Source organism: Canis lupus, chromosome 34, assembly GCF_003254725.2.
Source record: "Canis lupus dingo isolate Sandy chromosome 34, ASM325472v2, whole genome shotgun sequence".
Lineage (NCBI taxonomy): Eukaryota > Metazoa > Chordata > Mammalia > Carnivora > Canidae > Canis > Canis lupus.
Genome location: NC_064276.1, coordinates 6791113 through 6804189, shown reverse-complemented (window position 1 = coordinate 6804189; position 13077 = coordinate 6791113). Strand labels below are relative to the sequence as shown.

The window sequence follows — 13077 nt, the reverse complement described above, 5'->3', positions numbered from 1 at the left end:
TTGGACTCCCGGTAGCCCTATAAATACTGCCTTTATATAGAAGGTGAGTAATTATGAGCGGTTGAGCTACAATTCTGTCCCTCCAGGCTTGTTCCTGGGACAGTGTCCGTGGCAGGAATCCAAGCTGCAAGGGCTCGGGGAGCCCGGGCTGGGGACTAGTGTCAGGCTGTATTCTTCCCACACACATCTCTGGGCCCAACCAGCTTCGGGGATGGAGAAATAAGCTCACTCCCTTAATGGGAAGAGTTGCCGTGTCACATTGCAAAGGGCATGGATGTCTGGGGGCAGAGGATTCATGGTCAGTCTTGAAAACCACTACACAGATTATGTGCTGTCATAAATTAGAGCTTTGTACCAGTGCTTGTGTGATGTGTAGTACATGGTATTCTAGAGGATTTGCGGTGAAATATGATTGGAAAGAATGTGGATGGGTCGTTAAGGTTCTCTTCTAACATACCTTAGTGAGATGAGGATTTACCCTAGTAAAATATTAACTCCAAATCTCATCCTGACAACCACAATTATAATTGCTTTTCATAATTATAACTTAAATAATAAGAAATATTCAGATAAAGTTGGAAACTACAGAACATAGCAAAAGTTTGAAATGAAAAGGGAATGTCTTTCTTTTCCCACAAGCTCTGTTTAAACTTTTAGCAGTTTCTTGAGATTCTTTTCCCCCATGAAACAAAGATAGAGAGATCTTGCTCTTTTGCACTTGCTCTTTCCCCTTCAAATATTTTTAAGCCTTTTTCTATCAGTAAAGGAAAAGCTTTTTTATTCTTCCTGCTGTGAATATTCGTTTTTTATTTAAATTCAATTAGGCAACATATAGTATATCATTAGTTTCAGATACAGTGTTCAATAATTCATCAGTTGCTTAAAACACCCAGTACTCATCCTATCACGTGTCCTTCTTCACGCCCATCACCCAGTTACCCATCCCTGGCCAGCTCCCCCTCATCAACCCTGTTTGTTTCTCAGAGTTAGGAGTCTCTCATGGTTTGTGTCCCACTCTGATTTCTTCCCATTCAGTTGTGAGTATTCTAATATTTGCATTTATCATAACACATGATGTGTTTCCTACTGATGGTTCTTCACTTCTATTTGGTTTTTGGTATTATAAACCATGCTACAAGGGGTATTCTTGCACGTATATATACCTTTGCAAACATTTTATTCTTTAAATTTTTAAGGTTTATTTCTTTACTGGGGGGGCTAGAGGGGCAGAGAGAGAGGGAGAGATAAAGTCTTAAGGATGCTTCATGCTGAGCACAGAGACCCACATGGGGCTCAATCTCACGACCCTGAGATCGAGACCCTGAGACCATGACCTGAGCTGAAACCAAGAGCTGCTCACCTAACCGACTGCACCACCCAGGCGCCTTTCCTTTGCAAACATTTTGAAAGCAAGATATATGTAGGATAAAGTTCTAGCAGTAGATTTCTAAGGCAAAGGTTAAGTATATTAATATTTTGATTTATATTTGCAAATTGAATGCCACAATTTTGTATACCTATAAAGTCCTACCTGCATATTGAGAGATTGTCTATATCCTCAACCAACATCAGCACCAGGAATTGTCAATATCTTTCCTCTTTTGACTCTCTGGTAAGTTAAAAACAATGAAATTTATCATTACTATTTTTGATTTGCACATCTTTGATTTTGAATTAAGAACTTTTTGATCGTTATTGGTTATTGGTCAGCTTTTCTGTAAATGACCATCAATGCCCTTGGCCATCTTTTCACTGACTTTTTATTATCTTTGCCTGATTTGTATACATTTTTTGTAATTTGAGGAAAATTAAACCTGTGTATTAAAAAATATTCCCAGTTTATCTTTTGGAAATTTCAGAATGTAGCAAAAGTTTGAAATGAAAAGTGAATAGCTCTCTTTTCCCACAAGTTCTGTTTATTTATAGCATGTAATATTTTACTAAATTGTGAAATATTAAATCACAGGAAGTGAATGATTAGAAGGTAATTTTCTATGTCGTTATAATACAGAAGTTTAAAATGTTTATGTCAAATTTATTAATATGGCCTGTGGATTTTTTTTATAGTAATAGTATAAACTGTATTTGAACCCATTTGTTGAATATCATGTACTAGGCCTTATTGGTTTTTTTTGGAGGCACAGCACATAAGCTACAGTGAACAAAGTGTTTTCAATAAATTGTAAACCCCAGCACTGTCACTGCTGCTATCAGAAGAGTCCTCTTCCTCCTCAGAATCAGAATAAAATTTCTTAGCAGGATTCTCTTTCTTTGCTTTTCCTGCTGGAGTCCATTCTTTTGCCTGCAACTCTATTACTTCTACATTTCGAACTGATGGGTCCAGCGCCGCCTCTGGCCAATTAGATAATTCCAGGTACCCGATAGCTTTAGTGTTGAGAGTATGAGATAAAGTGCCAAGCTGGAAATGATCCCTATCTTTAAAGGGAGATTCAAGCAGTGGTGCAGGTTTTTGTGCTAGGAATATTTTTTTGGCATATTTACTTAAAGCTCCACTCTTCTCATTCGGAACAACAAGCTGCCTAATAAATCTTGTATGGTTTCTGATATCGTAGTTTTGATCATACTTGCCGAGATTTAATATGTACTGGGTAAGCAATTTTGTCTGTTTGGAGTTGGTTAAATACAATTTTGCTCCCAGATTTAAAATCTGCATTTTTACCAGATCATCTTCATTAGTAAAACTTTTAGCCATCTTCCTCAAAACATCAGGGGCAATCTTAGGAACTCATTCACAGTTTTCTCCAATGTGTGGAGAATGTGCGCTACTTTAAAAAATCTTCATTATTCTAATATTATAAATAATTTCTCTGATCTTCTAGTATTTTTATAGTGTCAATTTTTTAAATGTTTATGTTTTTTATCTGAAATTTTACTGTGGTGGAGTGTGAGGATGTTATGTTTTTCTATTACTTGAACAGATAGCTAATCGTACTAACACCATTTGCCAAAAATTCCCTTCTTTTCACATTGATTTAAAACATTTCCTTTATCATAAATAGATATCCTGTGTATTCTAGGTTAATTCTGTACTCAATTTTTTTACAGATCCATTTTTTTCAGAATTAAATAGTTTTAATTAAATTTAATTTTAGTATAAAATAGGGCCACTGGCTGGAGAAGGTTTATGCTCATGGATAGGAGGGCAAAGAGAATGTGGGAGTTGGGGAGGTGAATGGAAAATTAGGCTACAGAAAACAGATGAAATGCAGACTTTGCTATTTGGAGCTTCTAGGGATTATCAAGGAAGATGTTTTAAAATATTTTTATAACACCTTTTCAGAGAAGGACTATTCTCTAATGGACACACACACTCTCACACAACGTTTTGTTTTTGTTTTAGTAAAACAGAATCCTGTATCTAGTAGCAAGGAAAACATGAAGCTGTAGCACATGTGTTGGGGGATTATTCATGTGTTTGCTTTCATGAAATCTACATACAATTTTCTGTATGTCAACTTGAGGAATAAGGTCAAGGTCAAGAAGAGTCCCTGGCCACCACTTGACAAAAATCTGTGGTGCCCAGGGAGTCACACATGCTGGAAAGGAGAGCCTGCCCCATTTCCCATTTTTGTTCATGGAGAAGACTAAGTTTTTCAGTTTGCCTTGCAGTTTGGTTGCAGCCCATGGGACGAAGATGGTAGTGATGTAGCCCAGCCATGAAGCCACCCACATGACTCTCCATCGTCTCTTCTCCTTGGGTGCTCATGTTGAAAATGAGGTTATCATCAGAGGAAGCAGCCTAGGTTTGTGAATGCAATCCTGAGAGAGAGACTCTCAGACATCACTGGATGTGCATGTTGGAGAGTAAGGGAAGTGTTTTGGGTTCATCCCCCAAGATCTGAAGGACATTCGCTTCAGCATCAATCACTGACTAATGCAACCCAACCATACAATTGAAAACATCACATTTTTAAAGCCAGTATTTCAAGACAGGAGTATATTCTCAATTTTTTATATATAACAAATAATACTTGAATACTCAAAAACTGTCCACAGTCACCCAGTTTGGTGGTGGTGGTGTTTGGAAATTCCATGATTTAGGGTCAACACTCCATCAGAAGTAAAGATATGGACCAAGAATCTACAAGCAAAGAGCAACTTGAATTCTTTCCAGGTTAGAAACACTATTTTAAATCAAAATACATCCTGACCCTTATATATCTTCCCTCCTTACCTCCTCCCAGGCTGCTGTACAAAAAATAACATCCCTTGCAGCTACGTGTTTCATTTCTACTCACTTCTGAAGCTTACTATAATGTATTAAGCATTTCCTCCTAGTATGTTTTTGAGTATCTGAAAGTGTGTGTGTGTGTTTGTGTGCACCTGTGCACGAGTGCGTGAAGGACCTGGGGCTGGTTTTAGAGAGGATTGGATTCAAAATGAGCAGGAGAAGACTTTCAGTTGAAGGCAAGGAGGTGAGGTTTTTGAACATGGGCAGATGGCAGTTTCCTGGGAAGAGGGTGTCCATGGAATGTCCTTCCAAAGGAGAGATGGAACAGAGGGAAAGAAGATGGATTTAACATGCAATAGCCTCATTCCCAGGGAAGTTCACATCATAAAAATCATGGAATCCACCTACATACATCTATGGAACCAAAAGCTGGTAGCTGATCCTCTATGGACAAAATTCTTGTCTTGTGTGCTGCCTCTGAGAGTCTTTGGGTGAAGAAAGGAGAATGGCTTGGCATTAGAGATCATGGCAGCATGTCTGAGATTACACACACACACTGCATTCTTTTCACCTTCTTTCATCCACTCCATTCCCTAACTTTCAGCCTTGACAACAGCCATTGACATCCTTCAGCCATGACAGAAATCCAAGTGGAAGAAGTCCGGTACCCATGCTCTGTTGCGTGAATTTGCATCATGCAATATCATTATTTTTATCATGAGTCTTAGGAAACGTACCTGTCACAAAAAGCCTCAGGGCACAGAAAAGCAAAAATCTCTAATTAAAATATGTACAAGAGACAGCTGTACATTTCAATCGCTCAGGGAGCAGGGAAGTGTCTCCCTCATTGCTTGCTGTAACAAGATTGATTTGTCAGCTGTGGTTACATTCATAGAAGGTCAGACTCTAGGGGTGATTTCACGCCAAGAAGATGAAGTAAATACAGTTTTTAATTTAGTATGTGAAGTTTGTAAATGATACAATGGGATCATATTGTCAGAACATATGGAAATGTTTTGAGGGATCATTTTTTTCCCATCTGATTTAGTGCCTGAAATTCAAAAAGCAGTAAAAGGAGTTATTTTGGTGACCTCAATGTTGCCCTTTTTATTTGAGCATTGGGGATATTTTATCAGGAAAGAATACTCAGTAAGGAAACCTATAACATAAAGATGCAAATGAGGGGACATAGGAGGCCAGGTCAGAAAGGGTACTTGGATGAAGAATCCCCCTTCTATTACTTCTTGGCAGAGGATTGGCAATATGTCTGTTCTCATTTCTCAGTTCTCTTTGGAGAAACACTCAGAGTGGGAATTGTTTAATTATTGTCATTCTCTGGTAGACAAGACAAAATTATAATGACTCACTGCACTCATACTATGTGTATAAATTAGTTGTTTATAGCAAAACTTGTACAGTGCCTCCCAAGTTTGAGTGTGAATACAGTCACATGGAGTTTTATTCAGATGCAGATTCTGATGCAGCAGGTCCTGGGTGTGGCCTGACTTTCTGCCCTCTGTAATGTTATTTATTGGAAGACTAAGCTTTGTGTTGCAAGGCTGTAGGTAATGAATCTTCAGACTGGCAACTTTGCCTTGGGAGAACTATGATTACCCGAACCCCCAAGTCACATGCAATTTGTAGGCATATATGTATGTATATTTTTCAGGAGTAGTGTTGGCTTTACTCATATTCTCCAAAAGTGTCTATGGGCTAAGAGGTCAAGAGCTTTTGTCGCAGAAGGAATAGGTATCCAATCTGGAAAAAAAAGTGGCCATGTCCAATAATCCCTTATGCATTATAGGAGAGATTAGTGAGATGTAGATAAGATAGAAAACCAGTTTAGCGACTAAAGTTTGGAAAGAAGGTACATGGCCCTCAGCTAACTACCACAAAATCTGAAAATGAAGCAGAAGTTCAGGGAAGAAGTGACCTTCTTTCCTATTTGAGGCATATGGCGACAACAAAATAGGCCTAGATGCTGGCTACATCATGGTACTCTGGCTACAGAGGTGATTCATCTTTACTTATCCTTGTGCTATCCCTACAGATGCCAGGCAAGGTATTGGTTTGCTAAGCCTGCCATGACAAAATACCATAGTCCTGGTGGCTTAGCAACAGATCATTATTTTCTGAGTTCTGGAGGCTACAAGTTCCCAGATCAGTACCAACATGGCTGATTGTGTTCTGGTGAGGCCCTCTTCCTGACTTAGAGATGGCCATCTTCTCCTTGTCCCCACATAGCAGAGAATGAAAGAGACAGAGACAGAGACTGAGAGAAGGAGATATTCTTCTTATAAGGCCACTGATTCTATTGGACTAGGGCCTTACCCATATGACCTCATTCAACACTTTAATTGCCTCCTAAAAGGCCTTATCTCTAGATAGAGTCACTTCAATGTATCACTACTAGGGGACACAATTCAGTCCACAGCACCACTGGGTATGTTCAGAGTGAGGCATTTGCCTTTCAAAAATCCACAGCTGAAATTTCCACGTAGTCCAGATGGAGATCCATCCAATGGGACTAGAATAATAGGTGAAGAAATTAGTTGCACCTGAGAATAGAAATACCTTTTAGAAACCGGTAGGTGTCAGACTCAGGAATGTTGTGCTACTATTGGGATGGTCTTTTGGGGGCCATGGAATGCAGAGTGGACATCTTCCAAGAGTACTGGGTTTTCATTGCCAATCAGGCTGCCAACCTGCTGAGACAGAGGTTAATCCTAGGGTGTGAAATGGGGATTCAAGAAGGCAGCACTCATGCTAGGAGATGAAATATTATTCTTCGGGGTTAGAGGTCTTATGCCTGGATTCTAAGGCATGGAGAACCTCAGAAGACTCCAAGCAGTGGTGATAGGGCCATATGCTGAACTCCCTCATTCCATAAAAACAAATCCTAGAAACAGCTTGGAGTTGAACCTGAGGTCAGGTCTCTCTCCTGGTGTCCCAGAACAGCCACCTTTAGTAGTGGGAGGTGAGTTACTCTCAGCTTCTCCTTCCCTTTGGCCCCTTCCCTTCCCAGGGATCAACACAATCTTGTGAAAGGTAATCATAGCAGAACAAAGATGGCAGGAAGGGTGGCAGTGGCAAGAGTGACCTCATGGTGTAATGAGGAAGCTAAAATGAAAATGGCATGACCACTGGCTGGTGGGCATGTGTGGAAGACTCTAGAGGAGAACACTTGGGAATGGGACTGGGGGGACATCGAGGGGAATAATTTTGAGCAACTAGTTCCCTGGGTCTTAGGTGGCATGATTTGGGTATTAAAAATAACTACAACTGGGACCCTTAGGAGAAAAATAATAAATGAGAGGAACAGAAATTTCTTGCCTAGGTCGAGTGAAATGGTTTACATGAAAAAAGAAATTTGGGAGATGAAGAGGGAGTAACTTCACCCAGTGGGTCAGTTTTAGCAAAGAAGGGTCCAATATTCTGAGCCTTAAAATGGCCACAAGTCCCCACCTATCTTGAGTCAGCAAGTGCAAAAAAAGAATATCCACCTTTCTAGGATTTTGGGTATTCCCAGCTCTTCAGCCAGTATCCCACATCTGCTCAGAAAGGGTGTAAGGAAGGAGAGGAGCCTGGAGGTGCTTGCTGAGAGCCTTCTCAGGTTACATTTCATGTGCAAAGGAGCCCCTTCCATGGGGATACACTTTGTGGAACAGGTGGTCCAACCGTGTTGTTTCAGGTGAGGAAAGCTGCAGAAGATATAGATATTTTCTCCAAGACCTCTCCGAAGATCTAAGACAGATCCAGAACCTATATGGGACTTCCAGAACTCTGAATATTGGTAAGGATAAAAACTCTGAGCTTAATGAACTTGTCCATTTTCATGACTTGGTGTATTAATTCTCTGTGGGCCACTGGATTTGGTTACCTAAGTCCTACTGGTTCAATGTCCTAAATATCCTGTTCACGCTTCAGAGCCAATTCTTTCCCCTTTCCAATGTGTACTGCTTCCTCTTTCTCTCTTCTTCACTACTAGGTATTTTTTCAAAATACATTAATATATTTAAGGTCCAAATACCATTTAAAAAATCCTTCCTTCTGTTAAAGTCTCCTCTGGGATGGCACGTGCTCTCTCTCCACCGTCAAGCTTCTGAGAAGAGCAGTATACACTTGCCATCTCTGTTTGATGTGTGTTCCCATCACTCTCCACCCACTCCTTACTGTTTTTTGTGCCTATCTCTTCACTACATTACATTTTCAGGTCACCATAGGATTCTTTTGGCTAAATCCTATAATTCCCCCTTTCATTACTCATCTTTCTTGGTTGCTCAGTGGTGTTGGATGTGAATAAGCAGTCCCTTCTCTTTGAATCTCCTTTGACCTCCATGACATCACTACTGGTTTTCTTCCTACCTCTTGGACTTATCCTTTACTCTGCCCTAGAGGCATCTTCTCTTCTTAGTCTCAAACATTCCTGGTGTTTCAATCACCATCACTTATTTTGTATCTAAGAAACGTGTGCCTTTATCAGGATCTCTCCCTTGAATTCCTGAGCTGATATTCAGCCCTTTATTGTACATTTCTGCTTGGATGCCCTGATGACCTTTCATTCTCAACCTGTTCAACATCAAAGTTATCTTTGTCATCCTCAACCTTACCCTGGATGAACCTGCTTTTCTTCTAGTGTCCCTTGAGTAATCAGGACAAAGGCTGGGCTTTTTCTTTGATTTCTCTTACACTCTACAGGAAAATCCTATTGAATCTGGATCCTATATATTCATCTGGCAAACTATTCCCACTCTCACAACATATCACCCTGTATTTAATTTCCCACTTAGTTGTCTGAATTTCACTGTTGACTATAAGTAAGCTCCATCTTGATCATTTTGGTACATAGTGGGCACACAGGAAATACTGTGAAAAAATTAGTTAATCCTCTTATGTTGTTTCCTATAAACCTTGCTGTCAACTATCTCCAAAGAAAGTCAGCAAAACAAAAATGAGGCTAGTAGAATCTTCAAGGTCACGACTAGATAAGAAATTGTCTGTCATTTCATACCCCAGGAAGACTGTTTAGGTTTCCTTTTCACGCTGAGGTATGAATTAGACCTTATTGAAAATAGGTTGCTCATTAAAGGTGTTGCTTACCTTATTGAATCACTCCTCTTTGCAGATGCTGAGCCAAGCTAACAGGCTCCCTGGGGAAAAGCAAATTGGATTCACCAGAAAGTTAGGAGTTTGTGGCTGGATGATTAATTAGAACACTTGTTCTTGGTACTTTCCTGGAATTGTAGTCAATAAGCCATTTGAAGTAGTTATCTTTCCATTGATGCCATTGTGACAAGAGATGAATGATTTCCAACTTCCTTGTGTCAGGCATTTCCTGATGGAGGCATGGGGTCTAGTCACTTCAACAAACACATAGTAAAGTGAGAATCTCTGTGCTGGGCACCCTGTGGGGGAAGGGAAGGTGCACAATAGAGGAAATCATATCTGAACTCAAGTTGCTTACAGTCTCCCAAGAGGAAGTGGTTGTGTTCATGCACTTAAGACATGATTATTCAGTATGTCACAGCTGTTATGAAATAGTCACATAGTGTTCTAGACATTCATGGTGGGTAAATTACATTTAGTAGCATATTCAAGAGAGCCCTCACAGAAAATAAAATGTTTCGTGGTTCTGGAAATGGGGCTGGATTTCCATGGGCAGTCACAATAGGGAGAATGGCCATCATTGGCAGAGGAACTGATAGTCTGTTTAGAATTTGGATTATTGAAAGATACAGTGGGTAGGAATGGAGTGTCTTGCAATATAGCCTGAGGAGCCAGCTGTGAAAAGTAAATGTCTTGAAAGCTCATAATTGATTTTAAAATGTCTACTCCTTAATGCATCTATCTTTACTTAAAATAAAAAATGTTCTATTACTCATCAATGACTACAGTAGTTACCACAGGTCATTTCTGGAGCATTCCATGGTCCTGGGTATCCCATGGTGCATTGTCATGTCCACATGGGTAATAGGTCCCAGTTTGAGAAACATGATATTTTATTTCTGTGTCAAGTTTACCTGTAAAGTTTATTATGTGCTACAAACTACTAAATTTACAAATATTAACTAGTTTAAATCTTAAAAGCAAGCTTATGAGGTAGGTGCTCTCATTATCCCCATTTTGAAGAAAAAGAAAGTGAAGCTCAGGATGAGAGAGTGCCTGCCCAAAGAGAGAAGCCTGGTAGGGGAAAGAGCCCCAGGGATGGTGCTCTAACCACCAGTCACTGAAATTCTGGAGAACTCTGAACTTCATTTCAGAAACTAAATTGAGCCAAATAGCTAGACTACTGAATATAAAATCAGTCTACATTTTTTACTGGTGTGCAAAAAATATTTTTCCTAATATTGTTTGTACATATCTGTGTGTACAGGTACATATGTGGCGTGTATGTGTGTATACACACATGAATTGTAGTTTTAAATGCTTTGGCTTTATTGGTGATTATGACTTTCACTCTAAATATGTAATATTAGTTCTCAATGTAAATACCATGTGACCAGAATGTTTTAGGACAAGCCGTTGCTACAAACACAGAAAGTGTGCAAGGTAATCTAACTCTAAAAGTACAAACAAGATGCTTACCATGCACAGAGTCATGGCGTGGAATGCTATCTCCTGAGGCTTTATCAGCATTGGTGATAAGACCTTTGGTTAGGTGCTTGCTGGAGATGACCCATAGGTCAAGTCCCTGAGGGGAGACAGGCATGCTCCAACTCTGATCTGCCCTGGGGAAGACATCAGTAGATGAAATGTGTCTTTATAGTCCTGTCTTTTGGGTGAAGATCTTGAGAAACTCAGATATTCCAGCCCCCCAATTTCTATAGATAAAAAGCCAGAAAAAGACATGACTGACAGTCCATGATGGTCCAACATGGTAGCTGACCAGGGAGGTGGGCTTCAGATTTCAGGTTACAAACCCTCTTAATGTCTCCACAACACTGCCCAGGCTACTCTCCTTGAGGGATCTTGGACAATGAATAACTCTGAAGCTACTGCATGTAGTTCAGAGCCAAACAGGAAGTGCATACCTGAAGAAATAAATCATCCAATGATGGAGTCAACCTTCAAATTATTTTGCCTAAAATATTAAATCACGTGAATGTTACCAGACACATTATCATGTTTGCCTACAAGTACACTTGAATTGCTGATTCTGAATCATCAGCAGACAGCGAACATAGAGTTCACTTAGTTATTCATTTATTTCTTCATTCTACAAATATTCATTAGTGTTATCTGTGGTTCAGGTATTGCCTAGGTGCTGAAACATGGGAGGGGAATAAGGACACTTAATGGAACTTTGACTCTAGGACAAGAAGAAAAGCAGCCCATAATTATAATTATAGAATTGAAAATAAATGTGCAATGCATTAATAGTTGTTAGTCAAAGATGTAAAGACAGTAGCCAAGGAGAGACTATAGAGAAGGACTGGTCCTGGCTGAGGGCTGCTTGAATAGATGGACAGTTTAAGGCCTCTGCAGAAGTGAGAATAAAAGCAAAACTCACAAGATAAGATGTGAAGAGCATGGAAAGAAGAATCCCAACCAGAAGACTGGGAGATGAGAATGCATTGACTTCTTTGAATAATGGAAAGGAGGCAGGGGGATGTCCAAAGGGAAGAGGGAAGAGGAGGCTGGAGGTGCTGGCAGACCAGCTCCATGGCCCACAGGGTGGCAAAGAACTGGTGCCCAGATTTTTTTCCCAATTCTTTATAATGACTTTGAAAATGTCATCAGTCCCCATGGATTTTTATCATTATCTTTATACTCTCAAATATGACTTCCTAAGTCAATTTTGCTGGAAACACTTAAAAAGCTATGGGAAAAACTCCTTGGTCATTTTCCTAATTAGTTTGTATCAATTAGGCTATACCAGGACTTTACTTTTTCCTATTTTGCAGAACTGTTAAAGCCATTTTCTCGCTGCTTTGAAAATTAAAAATTATTGCTTTCACATAAGTGGCAAAAGCTTATTAAAATCACCATAGAGAGTGTTTCAAATTTGGGAAGTGTGACAAGAACAATCCAATTCTCCTTCAATGAGTTGAAGAAAAACTAAAGGACAGTTCAATATTAATTATCACTGTGAGAAGACAGAGGGCTCAAGAGAAAAATGTTGGTCTGGAGGCCAGTTGCACGGGAGAAGGGAAAGATGAGCCCATGGACTCACTCATGACCAGACTTGAGCTCCAGGACATGGGAGAGGTTGCATGTGGGAGACAAATCTGGGGGAAATGCAATAATAGGCTTGGGTCATTGAATATAAAAGATGCTGAGCTTCACCAGTTGTTGGCTCCCATTGCCTCATCATTTAGAATTTCCAAGATGTAGGACACAGAGATCCATCAAATTGAAATTCATTCTCCATCACTGGCTTGGGCTCTGCTGTCAACTAGAGAGCTGGTATGGATGGCATGTGGTTTTCCAAAACTTCCATTTTATCCTTCCAAATTCAAGATCAGAAGTATGCTTGATTGATCATATTTCCTTGTGCTTTTCATCTAGAAGATGCACTCCATCTTCTATGGGGAGGCACCTGTTTGAAGCAGAAAGGGCACCACTGGCATCTTGCTGCTCTGGAATCTGGAAGGCTGAGAGTTTTGCGAGGACAACTGGCTCACATTGTGTGCTCTGAAACTGCAGAGCACTGTGTGGTTTTCATATGAGTTGTTATTCTATTTCATCTTTTGTGCCTACAGTTCAGGGGTGCAGGGAACGATAGGAGTGTGGCTAACAAAATTAATTTCATAGGAAGCAGTTGGAAACTCAATTTTATTGAAAACTTATTATGTGCCAGAAAAGTTTAGAACAGGGACTCTTGGGTGACTCAGTGGGTTGTTTGACTCTTGTTTTTTGTTCAGGTCATGATCTCAGGGTCATGG

General features: G+C 39.9%; 1 long non-coding RNA gene across 3 annotated transcripts in view; it reads left to right on the top strand.

Moving 5' to 3' along the window:
• Positions 1-13077, top strand: part of LOC125754327 (uncharacterized) — a 56430-nt gene that overhangs the window by 19421 nt on the left and 23932 nt on the right. For 2 of the 3 annotated variants that reach the window (XR_007408255.1, XR_007408254.1), the window contains exon 2: positions 7884-7985. The exons of the other annotated variant lie outside the window; for it this stretch is intronic. This is a non-coding gene — a long non-coding RNA (uncharacterized LOC125754327). The remainder of the gene's footprint in view (positions 1-7883; positions 7986-13077) is intronic. 3 annotated transcript variants of the gene reach the window in all.